The sequence below is a fragment of the Theropithecus gelada genome, chromosome 15 (assembly GCF_003255815.1).
Source record: "Theropithecus gelada isolate Dixy chromosome 15, Tgel_1.0, whole genome shotgun sequence".
NCBI lineage: Eukaryota > Metazoa > Chordata > Mammalia > Primates > Cercopithecidae > Theropithecus > Theropithecus gelada.
Window position 1 is genome coordinate 15,285,937 of NC_037683.1, and position 22,694 is coordinate 15,308,630.

The 22,694-nt window shown below is 36.3% G+C and overlaps 1 protein-coding gene across 6 annotated transcripts in view; it reads left to right on the forward strand.

Moving 5' to 3' along the window:
- Positions 1-22,694, forward strand: part of DENND1A (DENN domain containing 1A) — a 544,396-nt gene that overhangs the window by 86,918 nt on the left and 434,784 nt on the right. The window lies entirely within an intron of this gene.

Sequence of the window (22,694 nt, forward strand, 5' to 3'; positions counted from 1 at the left end):
AGACATTAAATCATCCTTAGGGGGGAACCTTTTCAGATCCCCAAAGTAAGCTTGTTCTTACACTGTATGGTCTTGTGGCACTTATCATAGCTTATAGTTACGTTACTTGTGCAGTTATTCATTTGAGCTTCTGTACTGGACCTTAAACTCTGTGAGGGTAGAGATCACCCAGTATTTTCTTCACCACTGTATGACCAGATTTCAATATTAAGAAGATTTAGTGAATATTTATGGAATGAACAAACCACTGAAAATTAGGTAATTTATGTGGAAATGCCTTTAAAATGACAATTACTGGAGAAACATTACTTTGATGGTCTCTTAACATTTAAAATAACTGTGATTAGTTTATTGAATTTGTAATTTTTTGTTTGGGTGAAGAGAAATTTTAAATTCTCGTGGTATTTAAGGGTGGATCATCTTGGATAGATGCACTTATTGCTGATTAGGCTTTGTTTACTGGGATTATGGAATTGGTATAACAATAACAAAGTGTAGGGTAGGGTCTCTCTGGAAAGCACTATACTACTTCCTTAATGACATCACCTTGGTAATGATCACATTTGGTTTAAGATTTCACCTAGCACAAAATGGGATGCAGAAAGTCAAACTCTCGTATATATTCAAGTAAAGGTGATGACTTTCTTCACAATAGAGCAGAGATGAAATAGCTCCCACATTTGTTATTCTGAATGGAGTCTTGGGATGAAATTCCAAGCAGCAGAATGCCACTTAACATTCTGCGTGCTATTTTGCTCTTTAGTAGCATAATTGTAAAATGAGGCAATAAAACCAGAAAAGATACAATATTTATACCTGTGTAGGCACTTCACATGATAAAATGTCACACAGGACTGTTTACTCCATGCTAGTTATTTGGATAATGCCCCACCTGCCTAGTGACAGAAGGTGCTGAGTCTTGCATAAATCTTGGAAAGAAGGTTAGGGTTAATATAGTGAGTTCTTCAGTAGGAAAAAGAATACAGCATATGTGATAATAATAACAATGGTGACTCTTTGATTACTATTTTTGTACCAGCACTGTGCTAGGCCCTTGGGGACAGAGTGTGACAAAGAGGGAGATAATATAAGTGAGTACCTTTCATGTGTCAGCTATTCTGCTATACATTTTACTTACAATATTTGTAAAACTTATAATCACTCTGCCAGGTAGGTGGTGTTATCTCCATGTATATATGACTGATTCTTGTTTATCTCATGAAAAATTCTAACGACCTCATTGGAGTTCTGTTATAATTATCATGTTTAAACTTTGGTGCTTTTTTTTAAGTTTAAATAGTCTGGTTTTTTTTTTTTTTTTGAGACAAAAAAAATTAATGAGAAGAGACAAAGAAACATCAAAGAGCTTTTTCCTCTGATTGCTGTGTTAGAACTTTTGCCTGAAAATAGGTTACATTCCTTCTGTTTTCAGCTGAATCCTCATTAACTTTACATTTTAATGATGTCCAGGGCAAATTACACCATTTATGGTCAGTACCTTAAAGGGATGCTTAAAGGGGACTTTAAAAAATTTTTTTTGAGTGGTGGATGTATTTACTCCAGGAATATAAATTGATCCAGAATTCTTAAAAAAAAAAAAAAAAAAAAAAAAAGACAAAAACCTTTGAAACATGGGGTTGGTGTTCCATTTCTAACTATTATAACAATTTAATTCAAAAGAAATTATTTTCATCTTAAAGTAAATTAATCATTAAAGAACATTTATACTATTTGGGAGTATGCAACTGGAACCAGTGTCCTACATTTATTTTTGAAAATAGTTTCAGTTTCTCTCAATTTTACTGCTTAGCTTCAGAAATAATTCATAGGTGGTAGATGCTCAATAGGAATAAATGAAGACAGCTTCTCCCAGTTATGAAAAAAACAAGGGTGATTGAAATGCTAATATGTTGATAGACAGATTGTATTTGCACAAGAATGAGGGAATCTGCTGTAAGGTGGAACTCTTCATAGGATTCCAAATTATTCAATTTAAAAGAACAATATGAACTGTGGAGCTGTGCTTTCATTGTAAGCTTTGAATACTTAATTATTATTAGATGATAAATTGGAATGAAGTGTCGTGTTGTGTCAAATACTGTTTATTTCCTTAACAATTATTGGATAAGTGGATTAAGGGAAATCGGCCTGTCTGTTGAGGAAACTGTAATTATGAGAATGCCCCATCTAACATCAGGTATTTTATAAGGTTTGTACTCCTGTTTTTTACATGTGTTTAATTGAATCCCTTCTGTGTGCCAGGCAGTGGGCTAATGTCCTTGTTAAGGCATTTTTGAATCCAAGGGGTGGAATTTCACTAAAACTAGCTCAGGAAGGGAGGGATAGAGGTGGAGAGGTCTGTTGTACAGTGAAGAACAGGAAGCAAAACCAGCTGGGCTTCATGAGAACCAACTGGAACCGGAAAGTCATGCTCCAGTGTGGCTTCATCTCTTTCATCATGGCTTTGCCTCTGCTGGCTTCCTTTGTTCACCACTTATCTTGGTAATGGTTCAAAGTGGTCTATATGATCTTTCAAGCTTGGCTTCCCACCGCTAACAGACACTTTTTGTCTGTGCCCAAGGTCGATTCGAGCATGTGACTCAGCCCAGACCTGGATGGTCCCTGTGGCCTCCAGGTGCTCTGCTGCACTGCCCCTTCCGCGTGAGCAGAATGAAACATGTCTGCATGGAAAAGATATGGCTCTTGCCTGTGTGTGGCTTTTTGTGGAGATGATAATACACCTAAAAAGATTGTTTCTACTTAAATGTGCTATGGACTTCCCTATAAATAAAATATTTCCGTTATCTGTGGTATTTGCAAACTGAGGAAACAGTGGGAGGGTTTGGGCACTGCCACTGAGGGAGGGTGAAATGATTTTCTTTTAGAATGAGGTTTTCCTAGGTAGGGCTTCCTGAGGGTCTAAATGCATAATTGGATCCTACTTGCCACTGTACAAGGAAACTGAATGTAGAAGGAAAAAGAAATTTTCTTTGTTAGGTTTTCTTGTCCAGATATTGCCTTGAATGATTGGCCAACATATCTAATGCAATTTAAGGACATTTGGGAAATCTTTGGGTCTGATCTATTGTGACTAATGATTCTTGATATGGCTATTTTTTTTAAGTTGCCCATATTTCAGTTTTCTAAGGATTCAGTTAAAGCACTAGCAGATTCTGCAGTTGCTCCTCAAGTATCATCATTTTTGTTGTAACTGAGTATTGAAATGTAGCAAAGCTCGTGACTGTAACTTAACATTTGTTAAGCTTCTATTTGCTTTATATATATATACACATATTATATATATACACACATATATGTACACATACACATACATATATATACAGATGAACAAGTATGTGTGTATTTTTTCTTATTCTTCCTGGAGCCCATAAGAGATTAATTATTGTCCTCATTTTATAAGTGTTACAAACCAAGGCACAGAAAGATGAAGTAACTTGCTTTAAGGTAATACAGCTAGTAAGTAGTGGATTGTTGATTCGATTCTAGGCCTGTACTGTGCTGCCTCTAGGCTGTGTTTCTGGAATGCTCAACTTCTCTGTTGGAACAACGTTTTGCAATAGTATGGCTTGGTGAAATTCAGGTTCTGGTATAGCCAGTTTATAAGCTGTGTGATGATAGGATGTACAAGCTGTTTCATATTTTTATTTTAAAAATGGGATTATTAATGGGTCCCATCATAGAGGTTTCATAGGAGGAATGAAAGAAATAGTACATTCTTTTTGCCACAACATGTGCGGGAGCAGTGTCAGAATGATGTAGAAATTACATTGGTTTATATGTTTTATGTCATCAGGTTGGATTAGCTGAAGTCAAAGTAGACTAGCACTGTTTTTCTTGGTCTTTACATTTGGGCAGGTTCTCAACTTTCTTAATTTTTTCCTTTTCTTTAAGAAAAGAAGTGCTGACCTTGAGGTTTAGGTTGAGATTGCCATTGATAGAATCAGGGCTCCCAAATTGTGCTTTTAGCCTTTCTTTATATAGTGTTGAACAATAATTTTAAAATAGTTTGGTGTCTCAGTTTTCAGAAAAACTACATATGTATAACATTTTTATTCATACCTTAACCCTGGATAGTAGTATCTGGTTGAACAGTAATTTTAAAGTAGTTTGGTTTTTCAGTTTTCAGAACAACTACATACATATAATGTTTGTGTCCATACCTTACCCCTGGATAGGTATCTGGTTGTTTCTGGGTTATTGCTAATGCAACAAGACTATTCTGAAGTTGTGTTTTCTCCTTTAACTTGACCTGGTTTGTTGAAAGATGCTCGATCCTCTTTGGAGCAGGCAAGGGGGTGCTAATTGTGAAGTATCTTTGTTGAGTGATGAGACACTGGTGTCTGTGAATGTAGCGGAATGGTGGGATCCCTTTGATTATTCTAATTGCAGAGAATCTAGGAACATAGAAAGCAGCATGCAAAACATAAGATATACAGGCTTTATCCTTGGTTGGGAGGAGTTTAAATCCTGACCCTTTCTTGCCCAGTAAACTGACTTGGACAAGGCACTTGACCTTTTTGGATCTCAGTTTTCTCATCAGTAATATGGAATTACTATCCCCTGACTATTTTATTATCTTGAGAATTTAATGGCATAAGAAATGTAATAATATGAGGTATTCAGAGTACTTTCCTCATAGTAGGTATTCAATATATGTTTAGTAGGAGAACTATAGAAGATAACAGAAATGTAGTTGTATTGTAGCCTATTTTATACAATAAATAATCCAAAACATTTTATATTATTATTTTTGTAAATTATTCTCCGTTAAATGAAACAGAAAGGGAATGAACTTCTTTTGAAAAAGTCTGGTAAATTTTGTAATGCGAATAAACAACTTTGATTTGTAAGATAACATTAAAAATGATGTATAAAAATTTGTTATATGCATTAACATTTTAATATTTCCTCAAATTTGAAATGAATAGCATGTGATATTAAGTCACTTAAAAATTCTCTAATATGAAATATTAAAAACTTAGACTCAAACTATAATATATTTTACCTAACCACCTTTTTGGCCACCTTTCTTTCGGTATTTTATTATATATCCTCTCCTTTTTATTTTTGTAAAAAACTAGATTAGCTTTTTTCTTCTTAACCACATTTTCCCCTCTATAATTTGATTGAAGAAATGAACTTGTGTTACTTTTTCTCTCATGGTAAGCCAAGTCTGGTGAATAAAATACCCATAGTCAAGAAATTTGTGTGAGCTTGGCTGCACTGTGAACTCCCTGATTTCCTTCAGTCTTGTTAATTCATATGCGAGCCCAGGGGTATTATTGCCCATTAGCCTTTCCTCATAGTTATTTTATGAAAGTGCACAGTTGATGTGAGAGTGTTGTGAAACCTTTGGAGACGGTGCCCTGGACATACTGAGGTAAATTTTGTTCAAGATCAACAGATAGCACCCTACCATAATCTGCCAGCAGCTTGTTTATCTAATTGTCAATAAAATTTCTGGTTCAGGAAAGAGTTTATGTTATCCTGAAACTTAACATACCATGTCCCCAGAACCAAGGAGAAATAATAATAGTAACTGCCAAGCACCTACTGTGTGTCAGACACCCTGCTGGATGCTTTACACATAGATCTTTCATTCTCAAATTCCGAGATAGCCCTTCTTCCTCATTTTATTGAGGGAGGTTAAGAAAATGACCCCTAACCGTCCCACTTTTGCCAGACTTCATAGCTGAAGCTCTCCCCACTTTTATATAGCATATGTACCATATACCACTTTTTACCATATCCTCAGGAAATCCAAAGGACCTAACAGAAGTCAGAATATATTGTGAGGGAAAGTTAGTGATTCTTTTCTACTAATTTTTTTCTATCGGAGTGAATGAAGTGTGTGGTGGAAAAGTGTGTTTTGAGAGTTTTTGCAGTAGAAAGGTACTTAGGTTTTTGCAATTTTTTTTTTTTCCTGGAAATCAAGAGGAAAATGCAGATATCCAAGATAAAGAGTTAGGGAAACTAACAGTAGTTTGTGGATCGGGTCTAGATGAACTAGACTTCTGGAAGGATCCTTTGATTTTTGAAGTGTATTATTATGATTGGATAGTTGTGTGTGGTGGTGGTGAGGGCTGTGATGAGTGTGCTTGACCATTATAAAATGACCTTCATTACTAGAGGGACACAGATTCCCCCCACCTCTCCCATGATTGTATTGTTGAAAGCCTTCTTTTATCAATTTGCTGCCATATGTGTTTGTGAAAATCAGCTGCGTTGTAAAAATTCTTACTTCCTGGAAACCAGAAACCCATTCAGCTAGTGTCCCTACCCTGACCACTTCCTCTTCGTTATTTCTAAATGACAGTGCTATTCCGGTAGCATTCCGGGCGTTCATCTAGCTAGGATTCCTTTTTCACGTTTGCTATTTGGTGCATTTTCTCCTGTTTTACTTTGTTTCTTTGTCCTGATTAGTTCACCAAGTATAATAGAAGAGACATTTGCTTTGTTTTTTTCCTCTAGAGCAAGTTATTTTAGAGGGAGAGTTTACCAGTGGTAAGAGCTGTTTATGTCCTAAGCGATTGATTTGTAATTAATGTTGCCTGGGCTCTTGCCTGTTGGCAGAATTGGTAACAGCTTGCAGTATTTTTTAAATTCTCTTTTCTTTTTGGTATTTTGACAATGTCATTCATATCTCATGAAAAACTACCTCAGACAGGTTAAATGTGTTAAAACATGGAACGAAAAGGATGGAAGGAGACCCAGCGCTGCCTAGAAACCTTGATCTTTTGCCAAAGTATTTAAACAATTTAGTGTTTTGGTTTCCTAGCTCCAAGCTGCTTCTCAAATCCCTTGCTAATTAATCCAGTTAATGCTTTGTAGACTTACTATATGCGGTGCTTTGGCTTGCTCGTCTATCATTGAGAAGTCGTTTTGTTTCTTGGAGAAAACCTAAGCTCTGTTCTGGTGCAGAGCTATATACAGGGCTTATGACGTGTGAGTAGTTTGGGGCCTTTAAAATCCCTATGCGTGTGTATATATGTAAGCTTATACACACATGTTCTCTGCATTTCATAGTCCTTAGGCTTAAAATTTTAAAATAAAAAAAGACACAAAGTAGAAAATAGAAATCAGGTATTTCACACCAAACCAGTGAACTGATTGAAAGCTGCCTCTGCTGCTTGCTTTGTTAATTGTGCAAATTATTTGTTGTCTCTAAGCCTCAATTTCCTCATCTGTAAAATGGGGGAAAATAATTTATTCCTCCTCATAGTATTGTTGTGAGAATGAAGTGAGTTTCTTATATACTTAGCAAGTGTCCAGAACACAGTAAAGCTCAGTAAATGATGACTGCTTTTATTATTCTTTTGTGACCCTTATGTGTTGAATAAATTAACTTCTTTTGGTGCTTGCTGAATTGCGGAGGAGGTAGATTCCTTTTATCTATTTTCTTTTGGCAAAGATATATCAAATGTCTCAATTTGTATCAAGGATTTAAAAATCAAGCGTTTGTTCATTTAACAGTAGTGATAATAAAAAATAGACAACTGTATTCTCTTTGAGCCTGTTTTTTTTTTGAGACAGAGTCTCGCTGTTTCGCCAGGCTGGAGTGCAGCGGTGGGATCTCGGCTTCCTGCAACCCCCCTGCCTCTCATGTTCAAACAATTCTCCTGTCAGCCTCCCAAGTAGCTGGGACTACAAGCATGTGCCACCATGCCCAGCTAATTTTTGTATTGTTTGAGATGGGGTTTCAGTGTGTTGGCCAGGATGGTCTCGATCTCTTGACTTTGTGATCTGCCCATCTTGGCCTTCCAAAGTGCTGGGATTATAGGCATGAACCACCGTGCCCGGCCTGAACCTGGTTTTAAGACCCATTGGTGTGAGTTATCAATACAAAAGATATTCCTAAAATCTGAAAAGTGAATATCTCTCATTTGCTTACTAGAAAGCTTAGGTGCAGAAAAATATATGGGCTATTTCTTTTTCCCAGTGAAATAATTAAATCAAACATGGAGGCAAATTCAGGAATATTTACTGCTAGTGAAGCTCATGATGACTTTTTTTTTTTACTAACCATTTCTGAAATTCATATATTATGCCTAAAAAAGCTCAGTATGCCTGGGAATTAGGAATTGGCAGGGTTCTCATTTGATCATTATAGGAAATTTCACATTTTTCCCCCCAAGGAATTTGTGGAGAAAAAAATTGTCTGCCAAAAAGTGTAAAATTCTAATTTTTTCCAGCTAACTGTTTTTGTTTTTATGTTTAGAAAAACTTTTTTATAACATAAAAAAAGGAACAAACAGAAAAATGCACAAATACAAGTTAACAGCTTGATAAATTATCACAAAGTTAAAACATCCAGGTCAAGACATAGAACATTAATAAGCATCTTGCCAGCCATCCTTATGTGTCTTTCCAAACACCACTCCCTCAATTAGAGAACCATTACCTTTTGTTTTTTTTCTTTCCTTTCCTTTTTTTTTGAGATGAGGTCTCACTGTTGTTCAGACCGGAGTGCAGTGGCACAGTCATAGCACACTGTAGCCTCAAACTCCTGGGCTCAGAGAACCCTCCTACTTCAACTTCCTGAGTAGTCGTTACTATAGGCATGCACTGCTCCCCCAGACCCCCAACCTGGCTAATTTCCTGCCGTGCTGCCCAGGCTAGTCTTGAACTCCTGGGCTCAAATGGTCTTCCCACCTCACCCTCCTGAGTAGCTGTGATTACAGTGTGAGCCAATGTGCCCAGCTAAAACCATTATCTTAACTTCTAATAACATTGATCATTTTTACCTGTTGTTGAACATATATACGTGGAGTTATATAGATGGAGTCATGAGTATATTTAATATTTTACTTGGTTTCTTATGCTCAACAATTATATTTGTGAGATTATCCTTGTTGTGTGCAACTGTGGTTTGCTCCTTTTCATTGCTATATGCTATTCCATAATATGAATATGCCACAATTGATCCATTCTACTGTCTGTAGACATTTATGTTTCCCCTTTGATTTTGGTTATTTCAAATAATGCAGCTATGACATTATAGTGAATATATCTGGTGTTTATATACTCCCACTTTTCTTTGGTATGTACATAGGAGTGAAATTTCTGGGTCATAGTGTATGTATATGTTTAGCATAAAATGCCAAGTTTTCCAATGTGGTGGAACTGATTTGCATCCTCATCTGCTGTGTGAGCTCCTCTTGCTCTATATCGTCACCAACACTTACTATTAAAGGTCTTTTTAATTTTAGCCATTCTGAATGAATGTGTAGTATATTTTGCTTTGGTTTTAATTTGCATTTTCCTGATTACCAGTGAAGCTGAACATCTTTTAATGTACCTGCTGGTTATTTGGCTATGTTATTTTGTTGTTATTTTTAAGGAATTCTTTGTATACTCTAGATACAGTTTATTTGGTTATGTGCTATAATTTATTTTCCACTCTGTGCCTTATCTTTCCACTCTTTTAAAAATTAATATTATTTTTAATTGATGACATAATTTTATATATTTTATAGAGTACAATGTGATGTTTTGATATATGTGTACAATGTGGAATGATTAAATCAAGTGAATCAACATGTCCATCACCTCACTTATTATTATTGTTTTTTTATTTTTATTTTTGGAGATGGAGTCTTACTCCGTCGCCCAGGCTGGAGTACAGTGGCATGGTCTCAGCTCACTGCAACCTCCCGCCTCCAGGGTTCAAGAGATTCTCCTGCCTCAGCCTCCCGAGTAGCTAGAATTACAGTTGCCCACCACCATGCCCATCTAATTTTTGTACTTTTGAGTAGAGACGGGGTTTCACCATGTTGGCCAGGCTGGTCTTGAACTCCTGACCTCAGTTGATCTGCCCACCTCAGCCTCCCGAAGTGCTGGGATTATTATTATTTTGCTATATGAATCTTCAGTAGACATGGCACTATTTATTGCAAAGATCATCCTTTCTCTACTTTTCCGCATTGCCACTTTCATTAATCAAATGTCCATGTATGCAGGGGTCTCTTCCTGGTCTCTTTATTGTACCACTACCAGCTGAATGAATTATTGAAGCTTTATAATGAGTTCTAATATCTAGTAGACTAAGTCTTCCCATTTTGTTATTATTAAAATTTTTTCTTGGTTATTATTGGTCTTTGTAGTTTCATATAATTTTTGAATTGGTTTGTTAATTTCCCTTAAAGTGCCTTGCTAAGATTTGTATTGGGATTTCATTGAATTGATATAAATGTGAGTAGATTTGATTATTTACATATTTGGTTTTCACATGAAGACTGTATAATGAACATGACAGATTCCTTTATGTAATTTAGGTCCTTCTGTCATTTCTTTCACTTATTATAGATATTCGTATATAAGTCTTGCTTATTTTCATTATATTTGTTTCTGGGCATTTGGTGTTCTCTGCTATTGTAAATGGTATCTTTGAATTTCATACTCTAAATATTTGTGGATGTGTTGAAATATAGTTAAATTTTGAAACCTGACGTAGTATCCAGCACATTTGCTAAGCTGTCTTGTTGATTCCAATAATTTATCTGTAAATACTGTGTTTTTTCCAGACACAATCATGTTGTCTGCAAATAATAGTTTTATTTCCTCTTTTAATCGTTATGCCTTCCTTTCTTGTTCTTTATTACATGGGCTTAGGACCAGCAGTATAATGTTTAATGGGATTGATGATGGCAGGAATTCCTATTCTTTTCTGTTTTTTTTTTTTTTTTTAATTCATTTTTGAGATGGAATTTCACTCTTGTCACCCAGGCTGGAGTGCAGTGGTGTGATCTCGGCTCACTGCAACCTCTGCCTCCCAGGTTCAAGTGATAGTCCTGTCTCAGCCTCCCGAGTAGCTGGGATTACAGGTGTCTGCCACCATGCCTGGCTAATTGTTTTGCATTTTTAGTAGAGATGGGGTTTCACCATGTTGGCCAGGCTGATCTTGAACTCCTGACCTCAGGTGATCTGCCCCCCTCGGCCTCCCAAAGTGCTGGGATTACAGGTGTGAGCCACTGTGCCCGGCCCTGTTTTCTCTGTTTTGAAGGGAAAACTTTCAACATTTCACCTTTCAGTACAATGGTGGCTATAGGTTTTTTAATTGAGTTTTTTGATTGATTTATAATTCACATATAGTAAAATGAACACATCTTAAGCATACAGTTTTAATTTTGAAACATGTATACACCTGTGTAATTAACACCTCAATCAAGATGTAGCTCAGTTTCCCATATACTCTTCTAGTTATTTCCAATTCCTTTACCCCACCAGAGACAACAACTGTTCTGATGTATGTTACCATATATTAGTTTTGCTTTTCTTAAACCTTATAGAAATGGTATTCTATAGCATTTCCTTATAGAAATGGAATTCTCTTGGTTCTGGCTTCTTTCACTCAACATAAAGATTTTTTGAGAATCATCCATATTGCTTCACCTATCAGCAATTTATTCTTTTTATTGGTAAGTAGTATTCCTTGTATAAATATTACAGTTTGCTTATCCATTTTGATGAACATTCAGGTGAGACACAGTTTTTTTAAGATAGATACCCATTATCAGATTAAGACATCTCCTTTGTGTTATTGGAATAAACTCAAGTTGGTTGTCATGTATTATTCTTTAATATATTGCTGCATTCCTTTTGCTAAAATATTGTTTAGAATTTTCACATCAATGTTTAAATGAGGGATAAATTTCCTTTCTTGCATTGTCCTTAGATTTTAGTATCAAGGTTTTACTGGCCTCATAAAATGAATGATTCCTCTTTCTCTATTCTCTGGAAAATTTGGTGTGATGTTGATATGTGTTGTTCCTTAAAAGGTTGGAAGAACTCACTAATGAAGCCGTAAGAGCTTGTAGTTTTCTTCATTAAACATGTCTTAATTATGTGTTCCCTTTATTTAATAGTTATTATACCTATTCAGGTTTTCTATTTCTTGTATCAGTTTTCTTTTTGTATTTGTTTCCTTGCTTTTGATTTCTTCTTTTGCCCTTTATTATCCATCTGTTTGATTTTCTTTTCCTGTCTTCAATATTTGTCACTTTACTTTGAATCCTTTTTAGCTATTTCCTCAGGATTTTTTGAATTTATCTCCTTTTACCTTCTGTTTCTCTTAAGGCATTATCTGTTGTGGGTTGTTGTTGTTGTTACTGTGTTTTCTCTAATTGGTTTTCATATTGGAAATGATATTTTTCATTTAAGTCTGACTTTTTTCCCTGAGTTTATCACCTCATTTTTACATTTTTGTAATTCTGATTTGTGTATTATTTCATGTCATGTGTAATTTTCTTAAAGTATTTTAACTAATTTGAAAGGAAGGTTACAGTTTTTATTTTGTGTTGATGTTTGTCTATCATGCTTTCATTGTCTCTAGGGACATTAGTCTGAATCTTATTCTGATTTTTCAGAAAAACTAATTTCACATATAAATGAGCAATAAACAAGTGTTAACTTCCTATAGGATCTTACGTTAACACTTGTTTATTGCTCATTTATATGTGAAATTAGTTTTTCTGAACTTTTAGGAGGAGAAGTAGGTAGCTGTTATACTTCACTGAGCTATCTCTTGTGAAGGTTTCCTGTGATGCTTAAAATCGTGTAATTTGCGACCTAATCTTGCCTGGCTCTGTTTCCTTCTCCTGCCTTTTCCTGAACTTTTTCTTTACTTCAGTTCTATGGTCTCTATACTGTTCAACTTTGATTTTACTTCCAGAAGCTTCACTTCACTGTAGGTCCTTGTCCTAAAAGAGAGCCCTATCTTTGGGAATTCAGAGTTTTAGAAACTATATGACAATTCTGAAACCTTCTTGTCAGAATCTCACTTTGGTTTTTGATATTTTCATTGGGTATATAAATCTAGATTGGCATTTACTTTCTTTCAGGATCTTTAAAATACCATTTCATTGTCTTCTGGCTTACATTGTTTCTGCTGGAAAGTCGTCTGTAAGTCTTATGGGTTCCTTCAATGGTAATTTTGTTTTTTGTGGCTACTTTTAAGTTTTTTTCTTTTCATTTTTTATTTTTAGCAGTTGCGCTATGATTAGTGCAGGTGTTGCTGTCTTTGCATTTGTCCTGCTTGAGGTTTAGAGTGTTTCTTGAATCTGGGATCTGATTTTTTGGTATTAATTTTGGGTATTTCTTACCATTGCTTCTTATTTCTCGTAAGCCGATTCTCTTTTTATTTTTTTTTCTGGGACTCCAATGACATTCAAGTTAGACCTAGTCACAGTAGTTCATGTATAACTTACTCTCCTTCGGTTTTTCAGTGTTATCTCTTTGGGCTTAATCTGGGTATTTTTTTCTGACCTATCTGTTCACTAGTTTTTTTCTTCAACTAATCTAATTTTCTGTGAAACCTGTCCACTGAGTTTTTAATTCATTTTTTTTTTTAGTTCTAAAATCTAATTTATCAGTTTTAATTTTATGCAAAATTCTCAATCTTTTAAAACTTTCTTCCCCTCTGTCTTCCATCTTATCTCCCTCTCTCTCTCCCTTCTACCTCTTTCTTTCTTTCTCATGTTGAGCAAAGTTATTTCAGTGTCTGTGTCTGAGGCCAGTGTTATTTGAATCCCTTCTGGGTCTGTTTCTATTGCTTTGAATCTCTGTTGTCACCTTTCTTTTGCCCCTGTTTGCTTGTTTATTTTTTATTCAGTGCCAATTGTTGTATATTCAAAACTACAGGTATATTTTAAGGTCTAGGGTAATAGTTTCCTCCTCCAGAGAGGATTTATATTAATTTTGTTTTTTAAGGCTAGTCATGCTGGCAATTGTCTCATCCCCTTCTCTATCCATCCTTCCTTCCCAATTAGGGATTTAGGTGATTTGAAGATGGGCTTAGTCTCTGAGGATTCATCTATTTTCTTTTTACCCTTCTCATGAGGTATAATTATTTGAGGTCCAACCCAAAGCCTAAAGCACTTACTGGGACCTCTTCTCTTCTGTGGGTCCTGCAAAAAATTACAGTTTTGTCCTCTTCATCCTGTTGGGGATTTGAAACCTCTGATCCCCTTTGAGCCTCTTAGTTACCTCTTCAGTAATCAGCCCATATCCTTGGGAGAAACATGTTCTTAAATGCCAGAATTTTGTGTCTGTGTGTACGTGTGTGTGTGTGACAGGGTCTCACTCTGGTTGCCCAGGCTGGAGTGCAGTGGCATGATCATGGCTCACTGCATCACCAGCCTCCACCTCCCAGGGTCAGGTGTTCCTCCCACCTCAGCGTCCTGAGTAGTTGGGACTACAGGCGCATGCCACCACACGCAGCTAATTTTCGTATTTTTTGTAGAGATGGGATTTCTTCATGTTGCCCAGGTGGGTCTCAAACTCCTGGGCTCAGGCGATCTGCCCATCTTGGCCTCTCAAAATGCTGGGATTATAGGTGTGAGCCAACTGCACCCGGCCTAAAAAAATTTTTTTTTTTGAGTTTTATTATTCTGTGTAATTTTCTCTCTCTCTCTGTGTGTGTGTGTGTGTTTGTGTGTGTGTGTGTGTATGTATATATGTATCATATATATATAAGATATATAATATATTATTTTTTCAGGGGGGTGTAATGCTTTGTTGCCTTTGAACAGTTGTTTTTATTTATGTGTTCTATTTTTAAAAAACGTGAACAGTGTTATAAATCCTAGTTCACCTTTACTGGAAATGGAAATCCAGCTAGCCTTTTTAGGAAAGAGCCCTCTAGTCAGGCAGTGGTCTGTGTTTGTTATAATAGCTCCTAAACATAACATTCGTTCTGTGAGGAAGATAGTAATATCCCCATTTTCCTTATGAGGTAACTAATGCCTAAATCCATTAATGAAATTATTCAAGATCACAACAAAATCTTTTTCCTAAGGCACTAAATAATCTTATTTTAGTTCTTCTTTTCTTTCAGATTTAGGACTTTAGGCTAACAAGTACCGTAACATTATAAGGCAGATATACAGTAACTATAAGTGAAAGAGAAAAGAGGCCAAATAGGATGCATATGATGTGGGTGTATATGTGTAATGTAGACTACAGAAAACCTATAATTAATTTTAAATGCATGAATAACTGCATATGAATCCGCCCACATAATTAGTTGAGTTGTGTTGAGCTCTTTTTCAATGGAAAAATATTTTTTTCAGGAATTTGTCATACATTACAAGCTTTGATTTTTTTTTTTTTAAGGTCTCTACATGTAGATGTATACTTTTAAATCCACACTGTATAATTAATCATAGGTTTGTTGGAATTATAGAAGTTATTTTCTAGCTTTAAGTTAGGTTTACATTATTATTTCTAGAGTCATACTTTGTATTTCGTTGTCTGTTTCTATAGTGCTTTGTCCCATCATCAGTTTAAAAGAGGAGTTTAAAAAATGCTTTTTGGTAGGCCTCCCACTAAGAGAATCTAGTTGGTGCTTAAACCTCACACCTGACAAATGGGTGAGATGCTTGTCCACAGGGCTGTGCAGAAGTTGCAGGTTTTGGGAACATGGCAGATGGGACAGAGTAGAGAACAGGTTTAATTAGATGGGAAGCCAAGGGAAGATGGTATCTTGAACCATGTCTGAGAGGCAGGGTGAAAAGGGAAGAGCTAATATTGAGAACCTTAGCCAAGAGAATCAAGGGTAGCATGGAATGTGGTGTGAGGAATTGTTTGATACAAGTATTCTGGAAGTAAGGTGAAGGAAAGGAAATGTGTATTGCAGCGGTGGCTGGAAGGGCATGGGGGAGAACATGGTGGCTTATAGGAGTCTTTCTGGCCCAGGACATTAGGAAATATTTTTTATTTATTTTATTTTTATTCTTACAGAGGCAGGACCTCGCTCTGTCATTGTGCTGTAGTGCAGTGGAATGATCACGGTTCACTGCGTCCTCCACCTCTCAGGCTCAAGCAGTCCTCTAACCCCAGCCTCCTGAGAAGTTGGGACTATAGACACAAACCACTGCACCTGGCTAATATTTGTATTTTTTGTGTAAGTAGGGGTCTCACTATGTTGCCCAGGTTGTGGAAATAATTTTTTAGAGTCCATAGTTCATATCAAGGATCTTCTGTATTAGTTAACTTCCCCTAGATTATGCTGCCTGAAGAAAGTAACAAAAAGGACCCCAGAAATCTCAGGGGACTGAGAAAAACAAAGGTCATTACTTTCCTACAGTACCTTTTGGTTATAGCTCTGCTCTAGGGTCAGCTTTGACCCTCACTCAGGTATCCAAGCTGAAAGAGCAGCCCTCCTCTGGGACATCCTTTTCTCATGGCAGAAGAAAAAGAAAAATGATGGAACCATGTGATAGCTCATAAAGCTTTAGCTGCAAATTGGCACAGTCCACTTGCATTCACATTTCTTTGGCCACTGCTTTCACAGAGAAGGGCACTGTAAGTCACATGCCAACAGGCAAGGGTGTATAATTCTCTCCAGAAAAGAGGAGTGAAAAATTGGATACAAAATTACAGTCAACCACAGCTTCATTTCTAGATGAAACTTTACATGTGATAAATATACACTCTTACAGAATTAGATACAGTTTACCATTTTATATTGGCTTTTAAGATACGCATTTTCTCCTGGAGTGAAGGTCTGAAATCCTGATGCATCTAACAGTAGATGAGGTCTTACACTGCAAGCCAGGCAGCTGTTGTGATGTCATTGCCTAGGCATGAGAGAACTTGGCTGCTAGTCCTGGTGGTAGGATTGGACACCTGCAACCATTGACATTTCAGGATCATTTGAGAAAGGAATATGAGTCCTGATTTTCATTTGAAAATTTTCTGTTGACACCCCCTAGTAAGATCAGCATCCATTACAGAATGGGTGTCACCAGCTTAAGAAAAAAATCTCAGAGGCAGTAGTGGCGCTTTTCTTCTTTTTTCTTTTCTTTCTTTTCTTTTTTTTTTTTTTTAAGAAAAGCCGTGACATCACTGTTCCCAGTAGCACTGAGAACATGAATACTTTCACTAATTGATTGTGCTTATATTTTACTTTTTATGTTTGTGTAGTAGTATTGTATAAAAAATCTAAAGAACTGTATCAATAAGTGTAAGTTAATTTTACATAAGAAACCATGGTAGCAAACTTTAATTGCTCTCTCTTCTTTTTTGTTTTGGTGTTTCATGACTAATGGTGCATTTTACTCTCGGTGGCACTTAGACTCTGAAATATGGTAACTTGCTTCTTGCCCATTTAAAAAATATTCATTATTTATCGGGTAAATTGAGCCGAGCTTTCTTTCTTAGAAGGCCTTCTTATAGGACGTATTTTAAAATGAACTTTGAACTAACTTTACTCATTCTAGCTTTAAATAAAATTTATAAGAGATAGGTAAAACCTATGTTCTTGAAATGAATTTTATTCTATTGTTTGGTACCACATAATGAAGTTAACCTTTTTCTCCAAAACAGTAAACTTTTAGAAAGGAGATAGGTTTTATTTTATTTTCTAATGATTTAATCTTACACTAGAATAGATAGCTAAAGCTTTTTCTTTTCCAATAAACTAACAGTTTACAGTAGTACTGGTGTTATTTAAAAATCAGATGAACTCTATAAACACCCATTTGGAAAAATAGCCGTTTTGACATCTTTCTTTTCTTTACTCTTTGGCTTTCTCAGTTTTGAAGCTACCAGTGTATTTTGAATTTAAATTAGGTATATTATTAAAAAAAAGTTAACAGTATGTAGTCCATTGGTGATTTTCCAAATCAAAAAATTGATTTACCAGCAAGTACTATACATAATCTCTTCAGATCGCATTCAGCAAACAACTACTGAGATATTCTGTTAGAATTTACAAAGATGAATAGAGCACCACTGCCCCACCTTCAGAGAACTTTCAATCTGTTGTTAGCCAGTGATTGCTAGTTAAAGGTCTTGTTATCCCCACTCTGGAGTTGAGTGGTGCTGTGGTTTACAGTGTAAGAGCATAAGTTTTGGAGTGTGTCTAGACCTGAGATTAAGTCCTGGTTCTGCTCCTTTGTCAAATTCTCCCTACTTTACCTCTCTGAGCCTCGGTTTCTTCAGTAGGATTACTGTGAATACCTAGCACATTGTAGATGTTTAGTAAATGTTAGCTGGTGCCATACTGTATTCATCTTTATCACCATGATAATTCTCATCTTCATTTCAGTGTTATGAAAGAACTTTGATTTTCACGTCAAATGGACCTGGCCAGATTTCAGTTCTGACGTTTATTAGGTGCGTGATACCACAGTGTCTACTCAATGGCTCTTGTTGACTTTCTTCTCATAGACATCTCAAATTGAACTTAGGATCATTCTCCCAATTTTGCTTATTCTACACGGTTCCCCTCTTAGAGTTTCTTGTGCCAGAAACCTGAGAATTGTTCTCTTCTCCCCCCATCTCTCTTGGTGTCTCTTCTCTCTTACATACTCACCTTTCCCATTCAGTTCTACCATCTTATCTCAAGTTGGTTAACTTCCTTCAGCTCCCACACCGTCACCTGCATCAAGTCCTGCACCATTTCCCATTCAGGCTACTGTGGCTACCTAACTAATCTTATATTTCATTTTGCCTAATTCCAGTCCATTCTCCACAGAACAGCTAGAGTTATGTTTGGAAGACACATGGGATCTTTTCCCTACCTTTTACTCCTTTTTGCTTAAAATTTTTCAGGGGCTTCCTTTTATACCCGAATTAAGTCCTCAGTCCTTAGTGTGCCCCATGAGACCCTGTGTGACTTGGCACAAGCTTCCTTCTCTGGCCTCATTTCTTACCACTGGCTCCCTTGTGCTCAGTGATCAACATATTGGGCTTCTGTTCTTTCTTCTTTTGACCCACATTCCTTCCTGCCTCAAGTCTGCCTATAGTCAGTGCTGTTCCATCTGCCCAGACCACCTTCCTTTTCCCTACTTTTGCCTGTCCAATTCCTTTGCATCCGTCAAGCGTAGTTGTGGGATAATTCGTGGGGAAGCCTTTTAATTCTTCTCAAAGTTGAATCTCTTTGTTATGTATTTTTATAAAGCATGCTGTGCTTTTTCTTTTTTGCGTTTACCTCCCATTTAATGTTTTCCTTCCATACACTAGTTTTTTGAGGGTATAGACTATGTTTGATTCACTGCTCAGTTGTTCCCGAGTTCAGCACAGTACCTGACACATAGTAAGTATGCAATAAGTATTTGTTGAAAGGATGAATACATAAACGAGCATTACTTGCCTCATAGGGTTGACGTGAGACTTAAATTGGGACACAAAAGGTGTCTTACTATATATTAGATAGCACATAGTGGGTTTGTAATACTCTTTTCTTTTCTCCCTGCCCCGCCCCACCCCCATCCTAAGTGTTAAGAAAGGCCCACAAGTAGTTGCTAAACAATAGGTTGTGACCTGCTGGTGGGTAATAAAGCCAGTTTAGTGGGTCTTGAAGTGAATTTCTAAAAATGAAATGGAATAAAACAGCAATTATCAGGGAAAATAGTAAGGACAAGTATAGTTTTCTGAAACTTTCTGTGTGCGTATGTGTTTATGTAGTAGGCGTCGTATGTGTCTTAATGTGGGCAATGGATAAAAAAGTTTGAAAGCCACCATTGTAACAAATAGCTCAGTGTCATGTAGCCCTTAGGCAATCCTGTGTTTGAGTTAGTGCAGCTAAATGAGGGTATATCCCATTTTTAAAGAAATGTAATTCCACCTTTGCTGACTTAGTACAAGGTTCAGGATCCTAGAATCCTCCTTAGTTGTAAATGCATCTGCAAAAGCTCCTGCGATTACTAATTTCCCCCCTTCTATAGAGGCTGTATCCATTTCTAACCTGTATATTTTCAAAGTATTTTTACTTCTATATGTTGTATACCATGGCCTTTTCCACTATGTCGAAAAGATATCTTCAATATTGTTAATGTAGTATTGGGACCTGTCTCATATATAGTATATAGTGATGGTAGTAACATTATATTGTGTTTGTCATAATGAAATTCTCTGATAGCTCAAATTATTGCTCTTATTAAATTTTATTGCATTAGTGATTTTATGAGCTTTAGTATTATCAGTTTGATAGAAAGCCAGTGCTATACAGTTATATAAAAACTCAGATTATACATGGGGACATAGAAAGCCAGACCCAGACAAAAGGAAGCCAAAACGTGTAAGGATTAAGACAATAATAGTTATGATTGTGGTAGCTTGGTAAGTGATTTCATTTTTCAGTTAATTCTTTACATCAGGTTGGTAAACATTTGTGTTACTGAACTATGATTTTCTTCTTTAAGGCCAGTGGTCAGTTCAAAACCTTTGATGCTGTTGACTTTCTCAGCATTAATCATTGTTTTATACTCCAGTCTCCAAGGATGCATAAATTATGATAATGGCAACAAGGGGAGGGCTGGAGCCGGGTGGTTGCTGCTGCATTATTGTGTCCACAGGGATGGTATTTGTGTGCTTGTCCTCTGCATATTGTTGGACTGAGAAACTAGATCCTGCCCTCCGCAAAGCTGGAGACAACAGTGAATTATAAACAGCATCAGAAAGCAGTCCTGTTAAGTGGTCTATATGAAACTGTTAGAATTGATTGAGTAACATTATTCTGGGGCTCTTATGAAATCTCATGAAAGCTTAGATTGTCTCGTTTCTTATAGTTAATCTGTTTTGTAGACATTAGTGGCAAATGTTCAAATAATACAGATTGTTACCTCTAATCCACCATAAGGAAAGATTGTGGTCAAGTCACATAATTCAGTTTTCACATTTTCTTATAACTGGTTTCTGTTAGCCATGACAGACTAGTAAGCTAGATGCTGTCGTATTCTTAGAACAGAAGCTACACAATGGTTTCTTGTTTATTCTTCACATAATTTTTTTTTCATTTTGAAAATGACATTTATTTTGGAAAATTTAGAAAATAAAAAATGTAAGATATATGTATATATATATATAAAATTTTCCAACACTCAGATATTTCCTGTTACTTTATTATGCATATTTCAGTCTATTGTCTATTTATACGTAAGAGAATACTGCATATTTTTTCTGATGAATTTGAGATGAAATGAATATTTTTAGGGAAAATACACATTAGTCAAGTTAACTCAAAAAGAGATTTAAAAAAACTTACCTGGAACAATATTCATGGAAGAATTTGATAAAGTTGTCAAAACAGTATTCCTAAAAAGTTGCCAGTTCCAGATGGTTTAGCTTGTCAGTATTCACATCTTTGCAGATAATGCCTGTGCTATTCAAACTGTTCTAAAATATTTTTTTCAATGGTGTGCTTCTTCATTTTACTAAGTTGTAACCCAAATATGAAAATGTTAAGGCAAAAGGTAAGACAGAAAAGAAAGTGCAGGCCAGTCTTAATTATGACAAGGGGACTGACATGGATAAGCAGTGATCGTGCTATTGCTCCAATGATTTTTTGAAGCTCCACAAGAAAATCAATTTGTGTATTTTGAATATATGAACAATTGCTTTTACATTATTTGCTGTGGATAAAAATGACACAAATTAAAACTTTAATCCTATAAAAGATGATCACATGTAAGATATGGGAAATAAAACAATTTAATTTTTAGTTATCAGTACCTAAAAAGAAAAAAAGCACCCCAAAACTCAGTGACTTAACACAACAATGATATATTATCTCTCATGCTTCTATGGATTGGCTGCTACCTTGGGTGGTTCTGATCCATGAGATGTAAGCTAGGGCCAGTCATTCAGCAGGGAACTTGCATGTCCAAGATGGATTCAGCTCACACGTTTCATACTTCACCTGGGTGCCTGGAACAGTAGGACTCTGGTCTGGGCCTTTCATTGTCCATGTGGCCTCTCTGCATTCAGAAGTCCAGCCTGAGACACACAGCAGCCAGACCCTAAAAGGATGAAAGCAGAAGTTGCCAAGTCTCTAAAGTCCTGTGCCCAAGAATGACTTGGCATAATTCCTGCTGTATTCTATGGTTCAAAGCAAGTCACGAAGTCAGCCCCCTTGAAGAAGACTGGAAACAGACTCCATGGCTTGATGGGAGAATTGGCATATGCCATAGAGATGGGACTAATGTTAGTGACATTTTTGAAGGCAACCTATCATACTAGCTTACACAGAACATTACTAAGCCTGAAGCCCTCTATGTGCCCCTTTCTGCCCTCCTTTTGTCCCTCACTTTTACCCCCAGATCATCACTGTCCCCTCTCAATAGTTTTTTCCTCCCAATATTGTTTCATCATTTTCTTGCTTTCCATTTTTTTTTTTTTTTTACCATATATGTAGGTATCTCTAAATAATGTCATTTAGTTTGACATGATTGATATGCATTTATTTCTGAAAATTTTAAGTTTCAATTTAGAATAATTATATATTTGAAGATTATTTATAAAATTCAGAAAAGTAGAAGAGAAAAATTAAAATATCTTCTAATCCTAACTGGCCACGGTGGCTCACACCTGTAAGCCCACCACTCTGGGATCCGAGGCGGGCTGATCACCTGAGGCCAGGAGTTTGAGACCAGCGTGGACAACATGGTGAAACCCTGTCTCTACTAAAAGTACAAAACTTAGCCAGTCACGGTGGCATGGACCTGTAGTCCTAGCTACTTGGGAGGCCGAGGCAGGAGAACTGCTTGAACCCAGGAGGTGGAGGTTGCAGTGAGCCGAGATTGTGCCACTGAACTCCAGTCACTGAACTCCAGCCTGGGCAACAGAGTGAGACCCTGTCTCAAAAATAAAAAAATAAAATATTTTTTAATCCCAATCTTTAGGATAGAATCATTGGTAATATTCTGGGATATGTTAATACCCGTGCACCC